At 29.0% G+C, this 20,099-nt stretch overlaps 1 non-coding gene across 1 annotated transcript; it reads left to right on the top strand.

The window, feature by feature from the left end:
• The first annotated feature begins 705 nt into the window (after positions 1–705).
• Positions 706–787, top strand: TRNAS-CGA (transfer RNA serine (anticodon CGA)). Its single transcript has one exon. It is a non-coding gene; the product is annotated as a tRNA-Ser (tRNA).
• Positions 788–20,099: the final 19,312 nt, after the last annotated feature.

The following is a 20,099-nucleotide window of genomic DNA, read 5'->3' as shown; positions in this document are numbered from 1 at the left end:
TGGTAAGCTAAAAATAGCTTTGCGTTAGGCACTTCTTTGAACGGCAAAGATATAAGAAAAATTTATAGAAATCAAAACGTTAAGAATATAGGAAGGGAAAATATAACTGAGATTTTTAATTCCACATGAGCCTTTTAACCATTGATTAACAACTAAGAAAGTACCAGTTTTTTTGCAGAAAAGCAATCAGGAAAAATATAAATAATTCTGCGTTCTTGACGTTTTAAGTCATTTAGAGGTGTACGGGGAAAAACTGGGAAATTTAGGATATTTTAATTGATAAATGAATATAAAGATTTCTGCAGAAAATCCTGTTCAAAAAACTTTTAAATCACCATATTGTAACTTTTAGTAGTTAAATATATTTCTAGCTTCTACAAGAAAATGCTTGCAGTATTTGAAAGATGATAATTAAATAAGTAATTTAGTATGTCTTAAAACAATGTTTAATATACATTTGGTTCAAAGAATGCACTAACCTGTTTATCATAACTAAAACGTGACGGGACATGTCTAATTTAAATATGTTACTTGAGTTTCTGAAGGGAGAATCTTAGTGAGATACGTGTAATTTCAGTCACTCAGTGCAGGTATAAAATTTATTCATCTATTAAGCTCACTATTTATCCAAGGAATTTAATAATTTCGTTATATCAGTTAATTTGTATCATAGTTATATAATTTGAAGTTGAACTTCTGCAGCAAGCAGTCGTGGCCGAGTGGTTAAGGCGATGGACTCGAAATCCATTGGGGTTTCCCCGCACAGGTTCGAATCCTGTCGGCTGCGGTTTCGTTTTAAGTTTCAAATCGATTTTGTGGATCTGTTATTGCAAATTCTCAATCTCATCAATCTATTCTTTTTAAAAATTGTCCATTCAATTTATCCATAAATATATTGAGGTTTCCCCCCACAGTTTTGAAACCAGCTGATTGAAACTATATCTTGATAGTCTATTAAGTATTTCCTGAGTGGATTTTGTGAAACACGCCAAATAGTTAAAATTAAACTAACGGTTCTCTGAGGCTCTTAGATCAGGTTCTAAAGAAGGGATCCGATAGATTCTTTAAATATATGCTATTTCGATCATCGTATAGAAAGTGTATCGTTTAAAAAAATGTTTTAAAAATTTAAAACTATTTCCATTGATGCATACATTTAAATTTAAATATATGCGCACAGAACCTACAAGGAATGCACACAGACGCACAAAGCACGCAGAATGTATATTAAACAAAATATTCTGTTTTTCTTCGAAACTTTAGGCTGCAATTTTTCCGTTTACTGTATTGTAGCGCTACCGTATGACAAAAATTTCAAATTTTTTTCCGGCTGAAACTTGGCCTCATGTATTAAATAAAAAATATTAGAAGTTTCATTTGAATCCGTTCAATAGAACTGGAGCTGCGAACCTCTTACCTTTGTGAGTTTAATTCTTACCGCCTTGTATAGTAACGAAAAAAATGTGTTTAAAATTCTTGCTCTCAAAAATTTTTAATTAAAGGAAAAAGATAAATATCAGCATTTATAAATTTTAATGCTATTTATTTCAAAAATTAAAATTTCACTCTAAGAAACACTCATTTAAGGATATTAATGATTATCATATTTACAAAATAAAAAGGAATATCTGCAAAAGTTTAACTTTCTGCGTTAAGCTCTATGGGAGGTTATCTACTATAGTACGAAATATTGGATATTTCGTAAGATCTAATCTGTAAAGTGAATTTTTTTAAATGAAAGTTGTTTGTGTGTATCAATATGAAATGCTAAAAAATATATTTCCTTTTATGCTTTTTCTCTTTTTAGTAGTCATGGAACAAAAGAAATGACTTTGAAACTAATTATTAAACTAACATAGTTGTTAAACATTAATTTTGCTAGCTCTGGATTATTTTAGCAGCTCTAATTAAATTTTAATAAGTAATTATTTAACCATTAAATTACTTCGTGTTCTCTTCTATTTACGGAATCTGAAGAAAGTTTCTTTATCCTTTGTGTTTTGTGATTAAAATCATCTGAAATAAGATTTTGAAAATATGTAATTAAAATAATAAACTTGAATATTTTAGCGTTTTCAAATTATTTTTAACTGCTTGATATATATCTCCATTTGTTTTAGATTTCTTTTCTTTATTTGATTATTTCTGTTTGCCTCGTGGTATATCTATTTTCTTTACCAATTCGTTAAAATATATATATACCGTTATTAGAAACTAAATGTTCGAGAAATACGTTTTGAAGATTATTGTTTGAATAGTTAAGCAATTTCTTTTCAAATAGTTATCCTTTTTATTATGCTTTTTTAACCCTGTATGTTTCGTGAAGTAAAATGTGTGTTTTATAATTTACTGTTGTTTACAATTAAATTTAAAGAGTTTTTTTCAATACTCATTGAAGTTTATTTGCCTTTTCAAAAAAAAAAATTTAATAGTATACGATTAGCTTAAAAGAAAATTTGTAGCACCATAAATTTTTCTTTGTTGTTTAAATGATTTGTTTAGCAAGCCTTTTAGTTTTATTTTTTAGTTTTATTTTTTATTCTTCGTCTTTAAATGTTTAATTTAAAATAAATGTTGGATTTATTCAGGCGGAATGAGGACTTTTATTTTTTTTTAAACTTTTGAGAAAAAGTTCGGAATAAGTTTTAGCTAAATCCATCCGGGAAATGTGTTAAATGACTTAAGAGTTCTACTTCGTTTTTGTCAATGGAATTTTCGTAGAAATGTGCCTTACTTTTGCATAAAATATGTGTTTCTAGAAATTCCATTGCAAGCTAAAGTATGCATTCATTTACATCTCTTCTTTTTTCTCAGAATATCTGCAACTTTTTAATGATAGGATTTAAAGTAAATACACCCGAAATACACTACGATATACTCAGACCAAAAATATAAATTTTGAAGGAATCTTAGATAAATTTTAAAATAATCAACCTAAAAGCTTATTTGTTATAATTCAGTACTTCTTTGAAGAAATCAAGTCAGTCATAAAACAAATTTTATACCATTTCTTATCATATGCATTGAACAAAACATAAAACGAACTTTTTTATTCCGCTTACGTCGAAAGTGAAAAAAGAACAAAAAAAAATAAATTCAAATAGTTCTTAAAGAGAAAATTAGGAAAGAATCAATAAATATCTCTTTATTAGTCTTCACTGATGAATTAAATATCTAAACATGAGAGCATGTAGATATAAATAATCACTTTCAGTTATTAAAATGGTTAATAGTGATTCTGAAATAGTAATAGATGTATTTGTTCCATTTAATTTTACAAGAATTTTCAAAATGTCTTTAAAACAAAGCGAACATTGTTCGAAGAAAACTTATTAAAGTGTTTCAAGAAGCCGAAACTATATTAAGAGACACACATACAATGGTTCTTTAATCTACTAATTAAAAATTTATACTCATGTTAATCATAAGTTCTTAATTTTTTTACTTAAATATAGCTTAAATTAATTGTTGGTCTCTCAAAAAGTTTCATTCTTTGTTGCGTTAATGTGCCAATATTTAAAAAAGTGATAATAGACAAATCATTAAGAATTTTACTCACCATTGCCATCTAAAATATGCAGCAGTTTTCTGTGAATTTGATAATGAAACATATTCGTTAGTAATAGTGGGGACAGTTTTATTTTAAAAGATACAGAGCTGAAGCAAATGCTAGAAAGGTTTTGACCGTGATCATAACGAAATATTGCATTATCGCAGCACCCATCTTATATTGATTAATGCTTGTAGTATTTTTTAAATAGTGTAGTCAATTATTGTATTATGGTAAAGAAATACTAATTTAAAATTAGGAGGCTAGTATTTTTCTGTTAAATTGGTCACCAGAAAATAAAATTCATTACTGGGCCAAAATAATTGAATCATCAGTGGTACTTGAAAGCTTCAGGTACCTGAATATCTTCTGAGACAAATGTTCGAAAATTTTATTTTAGATTTTTTTAAATTTAGATTTATGTATGTGTTATATACTTAAACATAGTATGAGTACGAAAAAAAAACTTTCGAACAAAATATAATGAAAATCTAGTAAAAAGGACCAAAAAATTACCTAAACATTTTCTAGATCGCATAACGTCATTGATATTTATTATTTTATTCATTATTCTTGCTTTATAATGCTCAAAAAATTCCCCTCCGGGAATAGATTAAGCATCAGACATAATATTAGTATTTCGGATTTAAATATTTAATTTCACAAAAAAATTATTTTTTTATTTTATCTGTAAAATATAAAATAATAGTTTAATTTACTAGTCCATTGTCTATTTCCTAAACATATGCATGGAAAACATTTAAAAAATTTAAAGAAATATAAGTAAATTATTTTATGAAATTGGATTTAGAATGACGGTAAATAAACTGAATTCCTTTTGAGAAAGAATTAAAAAAAACACTCACAAATACACAGTTATTAATATAATAATCTAACATAAATGTGCTTTCAGTCATCATAATTTTTGTTCTATTTGACGTAGAAACAAAGCTCAAAATCTTTTTAAAAGAGAATAAGTCCAATATTTTTTTTTTATTTTATATTAAATTTTGGTCAAAATTGACTTGAAAAAGGTAGTCGGTTACCTTAAAAATAAATTCTTAAATAAAAATTTAAATGAAAATTCAAATTGTTGTAGCTTGTTTAGGGTAGGCCATGGTATAAATATATATAGTGTCTGAAAAAAGTAGTGAAAGAGTTTGAAAGAGGGTTTGAGAAATGCGAATTCAATGATATCAATCTCGATTTTTTTACCTTAACAACTAAGGAATTTTTCTATATCTTATATAGGAGCACCCATTTTTTATTGCAGATTTAGAATTTCAAGGAAAAAGTAGGTTTTAAGTTTAGTGTAATTACTTACATTTCGTTTTTCCTTTTATCAAAAGTCAAACATGAACATTTTTATTTTTAGAATTTCACATGCATTCCTGAAATATCTCCATTTCAATCAATTTTTATCTAATTTTTTTTGAAATTGAAATTGCCATTTGTTAACTAAATTACAATTGAATGTAAGTATCTGTATGTATTATTCTCAGCAAAAACAAAATTGCGATAAAAATATTTTGTAACTGAGGTTTAAGGTTTTGTAGTTGAGTCCACACCTAAATTAGAGAAGAATGAGTTTGGTAGCATGAAATGCATTTTTTGAAAATAAATATCCAAATGATAACTTTTTGATTTTTTAATCGACTCGTATATTTCAAAACTCTTACCGTTTCCATATTTTTCGAACATATTGTATTTGTTAACATACTGCAATTATAATAATGGAAATTGACGAATATTGGTTCCTTGGCAATTGCAGTTGGTGTATTCTAAATCTCCTATGAGAATGTTTCGAATAAAATAAAGTTCCGCCTATTCTAAATATGTATGTACCCAGACTAAAAAAAGAAAAGAAAATGAAGAGTCCGTAGTTAGAAGATAAATGGGCTCGTTTAACATGATCAAAAATCAAATTAAGGCTGTTATATATGGAATAAAGCTTAGCAAATAGCTATATATTTTATTTAATATTTATTGTCAATAAAAAAATTAACATAATGCATAGTAACTATATTTACATTTTATATCCTAGAATACTCCAATTTTTAACAACCCTTTATAACAATATTTTGATATAAAATATGCATTCGTCTGAATAATGTTGTCTATAGGATTTGGATCTGAATATAATGTATCATTTAAATACATTTTCAGTGAAATGTTTATAAAATGGGGAAAAATTTTCTGAATTTCTTCAACTGTTATTATTTTTGGGATTTATTACTAAGCATTGTTGCCGAGAAGAAGAGATTAGAACTTCGGACTTACTGTATAAAAGACTATTTTCCGTTTTCAAAAATTAGAATATTTATAAGAATGAATTTGATTTATCATAACAAGATTATTGGAAGCATTTCGCTCTTTATTTAACGGAAGGATTTGGATATTTCAGTATGAAATCATTTAAAGGATAAAAACGATGGGTATAAAATATTTCACATTTGTTTGGGGTATTTGCATAAAAGGGAAATATACACTGTACATATTTTTGGAATATACAAAATACAATAAAATACACATGATTTTACAGTTTGGTTTTGAAAGAAGCAATCTATTTCCATATTAACGAAATTAAATGATTTTTTCAGCATAAGATGTAACAGAACTTGTGAATTAAAACTGAGGGCATTATATTTTAGGAAATTGGGGGTAAAGTAAAGGAAACAAAGGCTTAAGAATTCGGTTACATGTTTCCAAAGGAATGTTTGGTATTTTCTTTCTTAAAAGGTACTTCTTTTAAGTTATTAACTATCAGAATTCCAATACCTATCTAATTGTCTCAAGCCTCCTTGCTGTATTGTAAGTCAGGGCTCAAAGAAAAGTATTCTAATGTGATATTTATATAAAAGACGATTTTTTACTACTTCAGATCCCATTAATTTTATAATATTTACGAAATATATGTTCAATTATAATGTATTTAAAAGTTTTTAAATCAAATTCCGGTAATGATCACTTGCTATAGATATTCTCTGAGTTTTAACCGAAAATAAGTAAGAAAGAATGGCGATAAGATTGCGAAAAAAAGTGACATTTAAACGAAGAAAAAAAAACGCTTCTGAACTCTAAAATTTCTCAATTAAAGAAAGCAAACATTTAAAAAAAATTCAAAACCATTTTGATTATCTGGATGAAAAATTATGTATACTTTAATAATCGTGTAAACAATAACTCATGACTCCTTAGACCTACACTTTTCTCCCATAATTTTGGTCCAGGATTTTAAAAAAATGCATTGAGGGTGGTCATTACTATTTCTCTGCATAACCTAAATTGGTGTAATATCATTCACGAGACTGATAGTGTAAAATATGGAGAAAGTTTAAGCGACAATCAATGCTGAACACCTATGTAATTTTAAATAACAGTTTCCATAACGAAATATTTATAATAATTTATAAAAGACATTCAAAACATTTTAATAACTTTCCCTAAAATCAAAAGATAACAACTTGGTGCAAATTTAATTAACTTTGAATAACAGTTCCCGTAGCTAAGTATTTATAATAATTTATAAAAATCTTTGGAAATATTTTCCCAACATTCTCTTAACTATCAATGAAACCGACTCACATATCTCGAAATATTAATTTAATCTTTGAGATATGTACGTCACAGGAAACATTTATATAAACCATAGGTTCTCAACCTTTTTAACGTTGCCGCCCCCTTAAAGAGCAAAAAATATTTCAACGCCCCCCTTTATAAAAATCCTGTTATTTTAAGCATGGGGACGGAGGGATGTGTGTTGAATTATAAGAGGCAAATTTTTTAAGCAATTTTTTTACGCTTTGAATTTGTTTCGTTTTTTAAAAAAGAATAAATTAACTCGATAATTTTCTCACGGCAGGTAATCTCCGTCTATTTGTTATGATCAAAATGAATACGTTTAATGAAAAAAAAAATGCAACTAAGAAACCTATGCTTGAAAACAATAATTTATTCTAAATTAGATAATTAAAATAACACCCAAAATAATTTTGTTACACTAAGGAGTAGTATCAACGAAACATTCAAGTAACTATGTTAGTGGGATGATTGTACTTAATGGTTCAGAACCAATTCCTTAACGCTCGGTTCAATACTTTTAGTGAGATGAAGATGCAAATACCCACGTTTGCACAATTTCGAGTCGATATCTTCTTTTTGTGACAAGATCCGTAACAACACTGAATCCACATTCGACAAGTTAGGAGGCAGGAAAGGCAATTAAAAAATTTTTAGCGATAGTCTACAGTCCAAGATAGAGACGACTGTTACCTTTAACACTAGATTGTCCATGGAAGTCATTTTGACTGCTTTTTAATTTCAATTAGAAAAACAATGATAACACAATTTCTTAGAATTTTGTGACTTTTTGTACAACATATAATTTTTTTATTGTTAATATTTACAAATAACTTGTTATATAACTGAAAATAATAACAAAAATATTAAATTTTATTTTAAACAAATTTCTTTATACATTAGTTATGCTTTCTTTATTCATTAGTTGTTTTTGAGCAATATAGGTATTTCACTCTTTTTAGTGTTAAGTAAAAATTCTGTGAGACGATCACCATTTCAAAGTTTCATTAGTTAAAAGTTCGACCAATTCCTCGTAAATCTGAACCTCTGCCGTTTCAATATTTACAAAAGGGTTCATAAACCCATTGAGGGACTTCGAGGGAACAAAACATCTTTAAAATGGTCGAAAAAGTCCATGTGCAAAGAGTCAAGGTGTTGACAATATTCTTGTGCATGTGCATCATCAGAGAGAATTTTGCCTGCATGGCTGAACTCATTCCAACCAAAATTCTGCTAAAACAAAATCAGTTTTTTTAGAAAGGCGAAAATAACTTATTTTGTAGGGATCGAATTGAGCTCGTCGCCTTGAAGTTGTAAATTAATGCCNGTAATGATCACTTGCTATAGATATTCTCTGAGTTTTAACCGAAAATAAGTAAGAAAGAATGGCGATAAGATTGCGAAAAAAAGTGACATTTAAACGAAGAAAAAAAAACGCTTCTGAACTCTAAAATTTCTCAATTAAAGAAAGCAAACATTTAAAAAAAATTCAAAACCATTTTGATTATCTGGATGAAAAATTATGTATACTTTAATAATCGTGTAAACAATAACTCATGACTCCTTAGACCTACACTTTTCTCCCATAATTTTGGTCCAGGATTTTAAAAAAATGCATTGAGGGTGGTCATTACTATTTCTCTGCATAACCTAAATTGGTGTAATATCATTCACGAGACTGATAGTGTAAAATATGGAGAAAGTTTAAGCGACAATCAATGCTGAACACCTATGTAATTTTAAATAACAGTTTCCATAACGAAATATTTATAATAATTTATAAAAGACATTCAAAACATTTTAATAACTTTCCCTAAAATCAAAAGATAACAACTTGGTGCAAATTTAATTAACTTTGAATAACATTTCCCGTAGCTAAATATTTATAATAATTTTTAAAAATCTTTGGAAATATCTTCCCAACATTCTCTTAACTATCAATGAAACCGACTCAAATATCTCGAAATATTAATTTAATCTCTGAGATATGTCGCAGGAAACATTTATATAAACGCTTCTAGTCTCGGAAGCCTATCAAGATAGCTTTCTCTCTCTTTTAACCTTAATAACCTCAAAAATATATTCGGAAATATTCAGAATTAAATTCCATTCATGCAATCCAGCTTAGTGTTAAATTCATTCTGAAAATGACAGCGAGAACAATGAACTGAGCTTGAATAAATGTCATCGAGCATTTACCCACATAGACCACTTCTCTTTGCAAACGTTTGCAAAGACGATTTAATTTAAAGTAACTTGTACTAGGTTTCAAGATTCCAGACATCCAAATGAGATGCGGAATTGTGATGATAGTAGCCTTTTTCGATGAAATTCGGTTTAAATGGCGAACAATTCTTACATCAATTACAATTATTATAACTGAATTGGTCACAGCTGACAGAAACGGGATAGTTGAAATCCAGAAAAATAAAGGCGTTTTGGTACCCTTTCCTTCTAAACTAAACCACTATGGAACAAATTGCTAGTTGCAATAAAACAAGGACTTCATCTTAACTAATTCTGATATGAGGATTTCAAGTCTGCAATTAGTTTTGTTTCGAAAACTATAAATATTTTTTTTCGAAATTGGATTTTTGATTTAGTTTATTTGCGTAATAGAATAAGTTTATTAAGAACGTATATGTTTATATCCATACTTGTTGAAAAGCTGCTTAAGATGTTTTATGAATCATTAAAAGTTACATCTTAAAAGAAGGAATTACTACATTTGGGAATCAATTTTTTGTTGCATTTATACAAATATTTGATTTTACCTGATTCGTGTTAAGGTTCTCGAATCAAAAATCAGTTTTGCTCCGAAAACTACAATTTTTTGATGATATTCTTAGTTTAGTTTAATGTTTTGATGAATGTGCAAGTTTACCAAGAACGTATAAATTTATTTAAATACATATACAGTTGTCTGATCCTTTAAAAATAAAACTTTAGACAAAAAACACATGACTTTAACGTATCACTTTATAAACTGAATGTCTTATCGCCTTCTTTGAGAGACCACACCCAGCGTAGCAAAAAATATGGGAACACTTAGTATTTACAGGAGTGAATTACAAAATAACTCTGTTCTAAACATATTGTTCAATAGCATTAAAACTGTAGTTTGTAGAGAGAAACCGATAACAGATTTGAAATCAGCGACAATAAAATATCTTACATCAGTCAAAAAGTGTCATGCAACTGAAAAAAAAAAGTTCCCCAGAGCTATCATCTCCATTTATCGAAAACCTCCCCGCGTCTTCCTTGTCTGATCAGCTGAGATCACTAAAAAATTTACCAGTTTGCACACGTGCCATCTTATAGAAAAGCAGATGAACAAAACTGTGATGGCACGTTTTCGGATCATCTTCAAGGATGTTCACTAGACTGTCGCTGATTGGCCATAGTGCGACGTAAATAAAGTACCATTTATAACACAATTACTTCGATTATTAAGAATGTGGAATAAAATAGTTTTAAATGACAAATAAAAAGATTCAAGATGATACTTTTCCACAATCAAATACTTTTTAACTTGATAATTAACAATCAAGTGTCTTGTCATGTCACTTACTATGGATAGGTTTCCAATCCTCAAAAAATTATAATGAAATTTAGAGTGTTAGACATTTAAAATTTCCCCTCTCCCCTACATTTTGTTTGCATACAGTAATAATTTCTACATCTAAAAGAAAATCCCAAAATTAGTTTTTCCATCGTTTCATCATAATATTACGTTAAAATTTAATAAGAACATTTGATTAAAATTTTTGTAAAATTCAATATAATTAAAAGTTTTATTTCCATCAATACCAGCTTGGCATAAGGATCATTAAAAGTTATATAGCTTAAAGTTTACAATATTTGTCAGTGTCAAGAACATTGAAGACAACTAGTAGTACAAGCCTGTAAGGCTTAAGTCAGTAAAAGTCAGTAGGTAAAGAGTCCGTAGCAGCCATGTCTGCAAAAATAATCATTTGACGGCTTACGCTAATTTGGATTCTTACGTAATATCGCTCCAACCTGATAAGTAAATAAAACAGGACAGCATACATTTAATCCAAGGGGCCTTGTCTTGACAGCTTTAAGTGACTGTTAGAAGAACTACGGTTAAACTACGATACGCCAAAACTTTCTTCGACTTAAATGGTTTTGGAATTAGCATAATGGTTGATCGTGACTTGACTCTTCTGACTTCAAATCCATATCATGGAGGCGCCATTGAGAATGAGAATTCATAGCCGTGGGCAAATTTGACTTATTTTCACACAAAATGTCATCGAGAAGGTTTAAGATGTTTCACCAAATAAATTAAATGTTAAACTGTTTACAAAATTTTTTGAATTGGCTAAAAAAATGTTCTTAAATATATGCTTTTCCTGAGCAAATTTTTTGATGAAATATTGTGACGAATTACTTTGAAAATTGAGGACAACTTTTTGTATTAAGGGAAGTGTGAGAGATAAGGATTGATATGTTTTATTCTTTGATAAAGTGTTTTATTCCTTACTGTTATGTATTATAGTGAAACTTATTTTATTCCTAAATTCATAAATTCAATGAATGGTTTTCAGCGCTGCTAAATGTGTATAAATAAAACACATATATTTTATTGTTTAACAACAGCTCAATTCTTATTCAATTCTAATTTTTTCAATTCTTATTTAGCAATTACTGAGAGGAAAAACATTTTGGAAAAAAAGCAAAAGTTGTCAGGTATGTAATAAAATTAGATAACTGTATTTATCGCAAACTCTAAAATATTTTATAAAATTGTATAACTTAGAGCAATCTAATTATTAATCACATTTTCAAAATACTTAGGAGAACACTAAGAACGCTTTCTATTTAAATGAAAGCTGTTTTGTGTAAAGCGTCGTTTTCTTATCTAACTTCCGCAACTTGTAAAGTACCATCTAGAAAAAATATAACGTAACAGTTTGAATAAAAAAAAGTAGGAGAAAGTGTGACTTACTAGTGCAAAATTTTGTGAAGTGTTAATAGCTAATGTGTCACATACTTTACCACATAAGAAATAATGGATAATAAGAAATGTGCCTATCAATATAGTTTTAGAAAAGTTAAAAATTTTTTTAAGTGTTTTTAAATCATCTTATGGAAGTTTTAATGCTTAGATATTATTTCTTCATAGTTTTAACTTTTTTAGAAAATATCTTTTGAGAAAAATGAAGTTTTTTAGTAATTTAAAGTGCAAAATTTTGTGAAGTGTTAATAGCTGATGTGTCATATATTTTACCGCATAAGAAATAATGGATTATAAGAAATGTGCCTATCAATATAGTTTTAGAAAAGTTAAGAAATTTTTTTAAGTGTTTTTAAATCATCTTACGTAAGTTTTACTGCTTATATATTATTTGTTCATAGTTTTAGTTTCTTTTAGAAAATCTCGTTTGAGGAAAATGAAAACAATAATAGCATGAGTTTTCTTTTTTTTATTTGTTCCCTTTCTTTTTTTAAATTTTATTGAACACAATGCGGAGTAGTCAGAGTAAAATTGACCGTAATCAGAGACTTCCTGCTCTGGTTTTACTGAACAGTTCCGAATGATAAACTTCAAATACACGTTATTTTTATCCGATATTATTATTCGTGAACATATAGTTTGAAATTTTGCCAATAGATAGCACTGTACTGAACCATACTCAAACCATCTAGGGCTATATTTTAAATAATGACAGTTTGAAAATAGAACCAAATAGAAGAAAATGCTCATAAAGCAAATTTATTTTTTGATTCTACATACGTTTCTCTTTTTTTTCAAAATGGTTGCCAATTTTGCTTAAACAGTTGTCATACCTTTCAACTAGATATAGAATATCCTCTCCATAGTAACTTGCCGCCTGCTTTGATATCCAAGAGGTTACGACCATTTTTCCGTTTTAGTAATCGTTGTACTTGTTGCCAGCAAAACGATATTTAGAGCATCGGAAAAGATGGGAATCACTTAGCGCAAGGTCTGGGCTGATGAGGGGTGGTTCTAAATTTCCCAGCCGAAAGAGTCAATTAAGCTTAGGATTGAGCTGTGGAAAGAGTCATTGTCATGGAGTAGCGAAATTTTCTGTCAGCATGACAGTAGGAAGCTACAGAAATGTGTCGGTGAATGTAAGGAGCAGACAGGTTTTCACTGACCGTACTTCATACGCGGAGGGTGATTTGTTAAATTTGAACATTTTAAAGACACAGAACTGACAGCACAGGACACACATACACTGCTGTAACTGAGCACAGTTGTTCCCAAGGAATGCCGAGACACGCAGTACTCGTTGCGACACAAGCGACATCTATTAGAGAACACTACAAGACGGACCTTAATTTAAAAAAAACAGCCCTCGTAGAAATGATGCATACGTGAAATCATACATGTATTGTTGACCGAAAAGGAATGCAAATAGACCATGCAGCATGTAAACAAATAGAATAATTCTTTGAATTTTTAACTGCTATCTTTTTTTGTCGCATGCCTGTTTAGGCAGTGGGGGTGCGATTGTTCCTGTTTTTCAGTGGCGCCATCTATGGTCAGGAATTCGACTTCTGCCACGCCATTCACACAACCACAACCCGTTTATAGGGCTTGTCACTTTCACACACAAGGGAAAAGGGACATAGAACACACTGAGAGAGAAAGAAACATCCATGCCTTTCCCGGGATTCGAACCCAGGAACTTCCTGATGCAAGGACAGTTCCACACCCCCTACTCAGGCCGGTCGGGGTTATCTTTTTCTCTGCATTATAGCTCTAGCTGGAGGCTAAATTCCTATTTATCTTAAAAATTAATATTATTTCAATCTAAAATGCCATAAAATTTAAGGTCATAAGCTATTAACATTTTCACAAAATAAGAACGAATACCTTCAAATGTTTACATTCCGTGTTATGTTTTCCACTTTTCTTATGAATATTCCGAATGCATGAATATTTATGAGAAAAATATGCGCAATATAAATGCACAAATTTCTTCATTTGTCAGTTTTAACTTTTTAGTGCTATACTTTTTAACGTGAGTTGTTCGTGAACATGAATTTAAACTACTACTAATGCACTACTTGAATAAAATATTTGACACTAGCTCTCTTTTGAAGAGTTTAAATAATATCGTAGAAGCAAAAAAAAAATATTATTTTAACAAGTGATTACAAAATTAGTTTAGTTTTTGTATATAAATTTTTCCAACAGCGTTTCATTTAAGAAACTCCAATAAAATTTAAATAAATAATTTTCCTAATAAATTACTATCTAGTTAATAATTTACGGTACCACATAATTTTTAACATTCGTTCGGTGATAAACATTTCTTGAAAATGAAAATAATAAGTTCGAACATTTAGGATTTTTTAATTTATTTTAACAGTTGTCTATATCTCCCCATTTCAAGAAATTATATGCTTCGTGGAATAACTAACTTTTCATTCATATCTGAATTATTCGAGAAAATATATAGCCATCGTTGTTAGATCATAAATCTTCGCAGTTAACATATGGAAGAACATTGTTTGAAATAGTTAGGTAATTTTCCTTCGATAGTTTATCCTTTCTTGCGAAAGCATTGCTTTAAGAGATTTAGAGAAGTAAAATGTGTGCCTTATAATTTACTGCTACGTACAATAATTTTCGAAGAATTTCAGTTAATACTCAGGAAAGTTACTCTGCACAATTTAAAATCTCATGGTGCATTTTCAAAAACACAAATGTAGATTAAAGAAATGAAAAAAAAAATTGACGATATACGATTAGTTCATAAGAAAATTCATACATGAATTATTATTTTTTTTTAAAATTATTTGTTTCGTCAGCTTTTTGGTTTTAGTTTTCATTCTTCATCATTAAATGTTTTCGATTTGCTTAGGCGGCATAATAATTTTATTTCAAATATTTGAAGAGAAAATCTTCCGTAAATGTTCGATAAATATTTCCTCAAAATGAGTTAAACGGCTTTAGAAATCTACTTTGTTATTGTAAAAAGAACTTTCGTACAAATGCGAAATTTTTTACATACAAAAATGAAATTTCCTTAAATCCATTGTCAATATTTTATATTGACAAAGTCAATAAGTCTTAAGTCAATATTTTATATACGCTTCTTTTCCCTTTTTTTGCTTTGCACAATAGTTTAATGATGGTTAAATTTAAAACACTCATGAGTTAGACACTACCGAACAATAGTTTAAAAAATGTTGTTGTTGTTGCTGGCCCACACGGTTAGCGGAGCTAAACCGTGTGGGCCAGAAACCCGACTCCAGAGACTCTGACTAAGTCTGTAACAAAAAGTGGATCTGAAAAGAAGTCCACTTTAGAGATATTTAGGCATTGAAGTATATGTTCAGGAGTAGCTTGTTGGTCGTTACACTTAGTGCAAACAGGGAAAACTCTTGAATCATTACTGAACAACATAGTTCTTAGGTGACCGCTTCGAAATCTTGATATAACCGTCTGATCCCGCCTACTGCACTGAAGGGTCAGGCTGCCACCTGGGCGGTTGCACTGATAACAATGATGAACTAGAGGGGCCACAGGATCACGAAGCCTGTTAAAACGGGAGTGGAGCTCCGAGAAAGTCAGAGATGCCGAAGAATGCAGGGGCAGATTAGTTCCCCTCTTTGCCAAGGAGTCTGCAATCTCATTATCCTTGTTTAAAAAATAAAAATACTGAAAGCATCTTAGACAATTTTTTAAACGATCTACTTAAGAGCTTCTTTTTTCTTAGTTCATTACTTCCTTAAGGAAATAAACACAATCACAAAATAAATTCGGTACCATTTGTTTTTTTCGCAGATAAAAAAACACAAAATGAAATTTTTTACACTTCTAATAGATTGAAAAAAATCGATATGAATGATGATATATTAATGTGATGAAATTAGTCGGGCAAAAATTCCTAACAACATCCAAGGAAACATTTGTATAACCAGTTCTACTCTCTGACGTAAATAAAGATAGCTTTCTCTGTTTTAACTTTAATAAATTCCAAAACCCACACAAATATATTTGGAATTAAACCCCATTCATACTATCCAGCTTAGTGTTAATATAATGAAGAAAGTGGCAACGAGAACGATGAAGGGAACCTGAATAAACGTCATTGATCCACGTAAACCATTTCACCACTTAAAAGTCTGAGAATAGGATTTTATCTTGCTTTAGCCATTCAGATTTTAGACATCGAAATGCGATACAGGATTGAGATGATAATAGCCTTTTTTTGAAGAAATTCGGTTTCAATGGCGAACAATTCTTATATCAATGGTTGGTAATTTTTATATCTGAATTGGTTTCAGCTGAGAGGAACGAAACAGTTGGAATTGAGAAAAATAAAAGAATTTTTGGTACCCCTTCTTTCTAAGCTATAATTTTAAATCAATACCGCTTCCTATTTTTTACTAAATTGTTATTCATTTTTTAAAAAAAAATTATTTCTTAATAAAATAAAAAAAAATATTTGCATGTCAAGAAATTTTCATTATTGTAATTGATTTTAAAGAGTGCTGCAATTGATTTACTTCCATTGTAGTAAAGCTGGAAGCGTCTTAGAGGACTAGACAATCTACGATTTTAGTCATGTAGATTCAACATGATTTTTGTCAGTCCTAATTTCCCTTTCTGTGAATTGCAGGTATGATTTGATGGGATGCCTGCTTGTGGAGTGGATTCTGGAGTATGAAAATTGCACAATTGCACTATGCGTTGCATGAGGATTTTTAAATATCTTACTGTGGTTAGATTAGACATTCCTAATTTTTACTAAATTGTTTTCATTTTTTAAAAAAAAATCTTTCTTAATAAAGTTAAAAAAATATTTCCATGTCAAGAAATTTTCATTATTGTAATTGTTTTTAAAGAGTGCTGCGGTTGATTTACTTCCATTGTAGTAAACGCTGGAAGCATTGTATAGGGCAAGACAATCTACGATTTTAAGATGTAGTTTACGATTATGTAGATTCAACAGGATTTTTGTCAGCTCCAATTACCTTTCTGTGAATGGCAGGTATGATTTGATGGTATGCCAGCTTGGGGACAATTGCACCATGCAGTTGTACAATTGCACCATGCATTGCAGGAGTATTTTTAAATATCTTACTGTAGTTAGATTAGACCTTCTTAAATGTTTCTTCCGAAAATATATTATAATAAAATATATACATTTTCATTCAAAGAAAAGTAAATATATCTGCATCTGAGTTTCAATAATGCTCTAAATAACTAGACAGGTTAAAAACTAAACAGCAGTCGTTACTATATTTACTTTTTTTATGGGGGAAAATCTACCATAATATCGAGAAAAAAGGCTGGATTTGTTCGTTCCGCAGGAAACAAGAATTGTCAAATGAAATTTAAAACAAAAAAATAAATAACTCATAGTTTGTAAGCACTACGGAGTTAAAAAGTAACCAAATGAATGAAATTCAAAGATTGGGTCCCGAGATTTCAGACAAAACAAGTTTTAGTTTATTTTCTTTAGAAGTGAGTATTAGAGGCAATATCTGTGTACATTTTGCAAAAAAAGAAAAAAAAAGAAATTGGACACCGATGTTACACGTTTTGGAAAATAGTCCAATTAAGAAAGGTAGGAGAAAATATAGTTGACTTTTCTAACAAGTTCAATTTTCAACAACAAAAATACAGAATATGGTTTATAATTTCATTGAAAATTAACTTTAACAAGAAGATAAATATCAATTTACACCGTAAACCTGTGCTGTTTGTTTCAAAAGTTATGATATAATAAATTTAATTCTTTCAGTTTCTTAAAAAGGAGAAATCTTTGTAATAAAAATAAATAAATAAATAAAGGCAACGAATACTAACGTCATACGTTCTGGAAAATAGCTCATATATTCTGCAAAAAGCAGTCTAAAAATCACCAGTGCTCCACTTAAAAAACAAAATAGTGGAAATTTTTTTGAAGTACTATATGATTTAAAAATTTATGAAAAATAGTAATCTTAGCAACCTAACATTTTAAATGAATATGAATTATTTTCTTTAACAATGCTTGTAACTTCAACATCGTATAAAGTGAAAATACACATTTTACAGTAAGAGTTATTTGTCTGAGAACATATTTAACTTGATTTCTAAGGGAATTACCAACCTTGTCAACAAACAACAGATTTTAAGTTTGTGCTACTAGAATTATTTTTCGTTCTGTCGGAGCGAACTTTTCACTGTCAGTTACTACTCAAACTGTTTGACTTTTCTTACTTTTATGATTTCCCAATGCAATTCTTTTATTTATTCAGCTCTACAATAAATCACAATAAAAACTCAGGAAGCTGTATTCATTTCCCGCGAGACTCTCAGATAGTACTTCGTCTCTTTGCAAAGAAAAAGTGTTAAGAGAAAATGCTTATTTATTCACATTTCAATCTGACTATTCAATTTGGTTCCCTAAAATATGGTTTTCCCAGTTCAGGGATTTGATTTATACGGTCATTCCATTCCTTTTTTGTAAGACTGAGATGGTGTAGAATCAATCATTTTTCCTAAATTTTATTCGAAAACTTAAGTGTAGTGTAGCACAGTCATTCAAATTTTATGAAAATAACTTGAGACAAAATTTGCTTTTCATTGATCGCATATCATTTCTAAAAAAAAATAGTTTTGAAGTTGTATTTTATAGCTGTTATATATAAAGTTTTCTTAAAATGAAATAAATATTGCAAATATTAGATACTTCAATATGTTATATACATTAATCAAAATCTAGCAAGTGTGAAAGGTACAATCAAAAGTTTATAAATCCTTATAAAACTTTGTCTTTCGCTTGTTTAATCACTGTTTAAAATCATTAATAAAGATATAGTTACGAGGGTAGATTAAAATGACCTTCTTAATAAAATAAGACCTTCTTATTATCTGCCTATTTATATCAGACAGAGCGATTAAGATAATACAATAAGAGGATATATATATTAATATATTAATTGATATGAGTAAGACGCTCGTCATTTTAAAGTCGATATGCTTCAATCTGGTTGCTCCCCAGCATAGTAAACCAGTTTCTCCATATTTTATACAATGGAATTATGCAGTATTTCTGTTCATTAAAATATGGTAAAAATATTTTAATGCGAGAAAATATGAATTTTAACACAAAAAAGTGTAAAATATGTTATAAATTTTGACTTGAAATTCCCCTCATCATGTTTTGTGCGATGAAGATAATAAAGGATGAGAACATATTAATTAATATAAGAGTAAAACGATCTTTAAAGTTGATATGTTACAACTTGGTTTCTTCCCAATTTGATAAGCCAGTTTGCCTACATTTTATACAATGGAATTTTGTGATATCTATGGTGATTAAAATATGTTAAAAATATTTTATGAAAGAAAATATGAATTTTAAACGAAAATAGTGTAAGATATGTTATTAATTTTGACTCGAAAAATCTAGCTCTAAAATTTACGCACAAAACTCCTTTCAAAGTTACGATTTCTTTGGCTACCATTGTCCACAAGATTTATTTCTTTGCCTTATGCCAGAGTGGTGGATTAGATTTTCTGAATAGGCATATGAAATAAAACTCGCTTCACCATTTTTTTAAATGGCTGAGAAATAAATTTAGTTTCTCGCAGAGGTCTTTTTAGTAGTATTTTTTTTTCATCTTTCAGTTTGAAAGACGTCTTTACATTCAAGCAAAAAGAAATCTTCCCTTGACCTAGTTTAGTTATAAGTGAGCAAAAAAAGGCGATTTTCATTTTTATCTTTCATTTTATTTGTATACTTATGAAAGTCTGCTGTACAGTTTGCATTCTTTAGATAATGTTTTTTTCTGTTTTAAAATGTTTTTTAATGTTAAATGTATTTTATCTAACTTAATTAGTTTCTGATATATTTTAATTGACTAAATTTTTTTCAATATAACTCTTAGTTTTTCAAGAGCACATAAAAATAAGTAATTTAAAAGTTGAACAAGAAATTTTGTAAACTATTTATTAATAATTATCTTAGAT

This window comes from Parasteatoda tepidariorum, chromosome 9 (genome assembly GCF_043381705.1).
Source record: "Parasteatoda tepidariorum isolate YZ-2023 chromosome 9, CAS_Ptep_4.0, whole genome shotgun sequence".
In the NCBI taxonomy this organism is placed as follows: Eukaryota; Metazoa; Arthropoda; class Arachnida; order Araneae; family Theridiidae; genus Parasteatoda; species Parasteatoda tepidariorum.
Note: the sequence above shows the minus strand (reverse complement) of the source record. Positions and strands in the feature narration are given on the sequence as shown.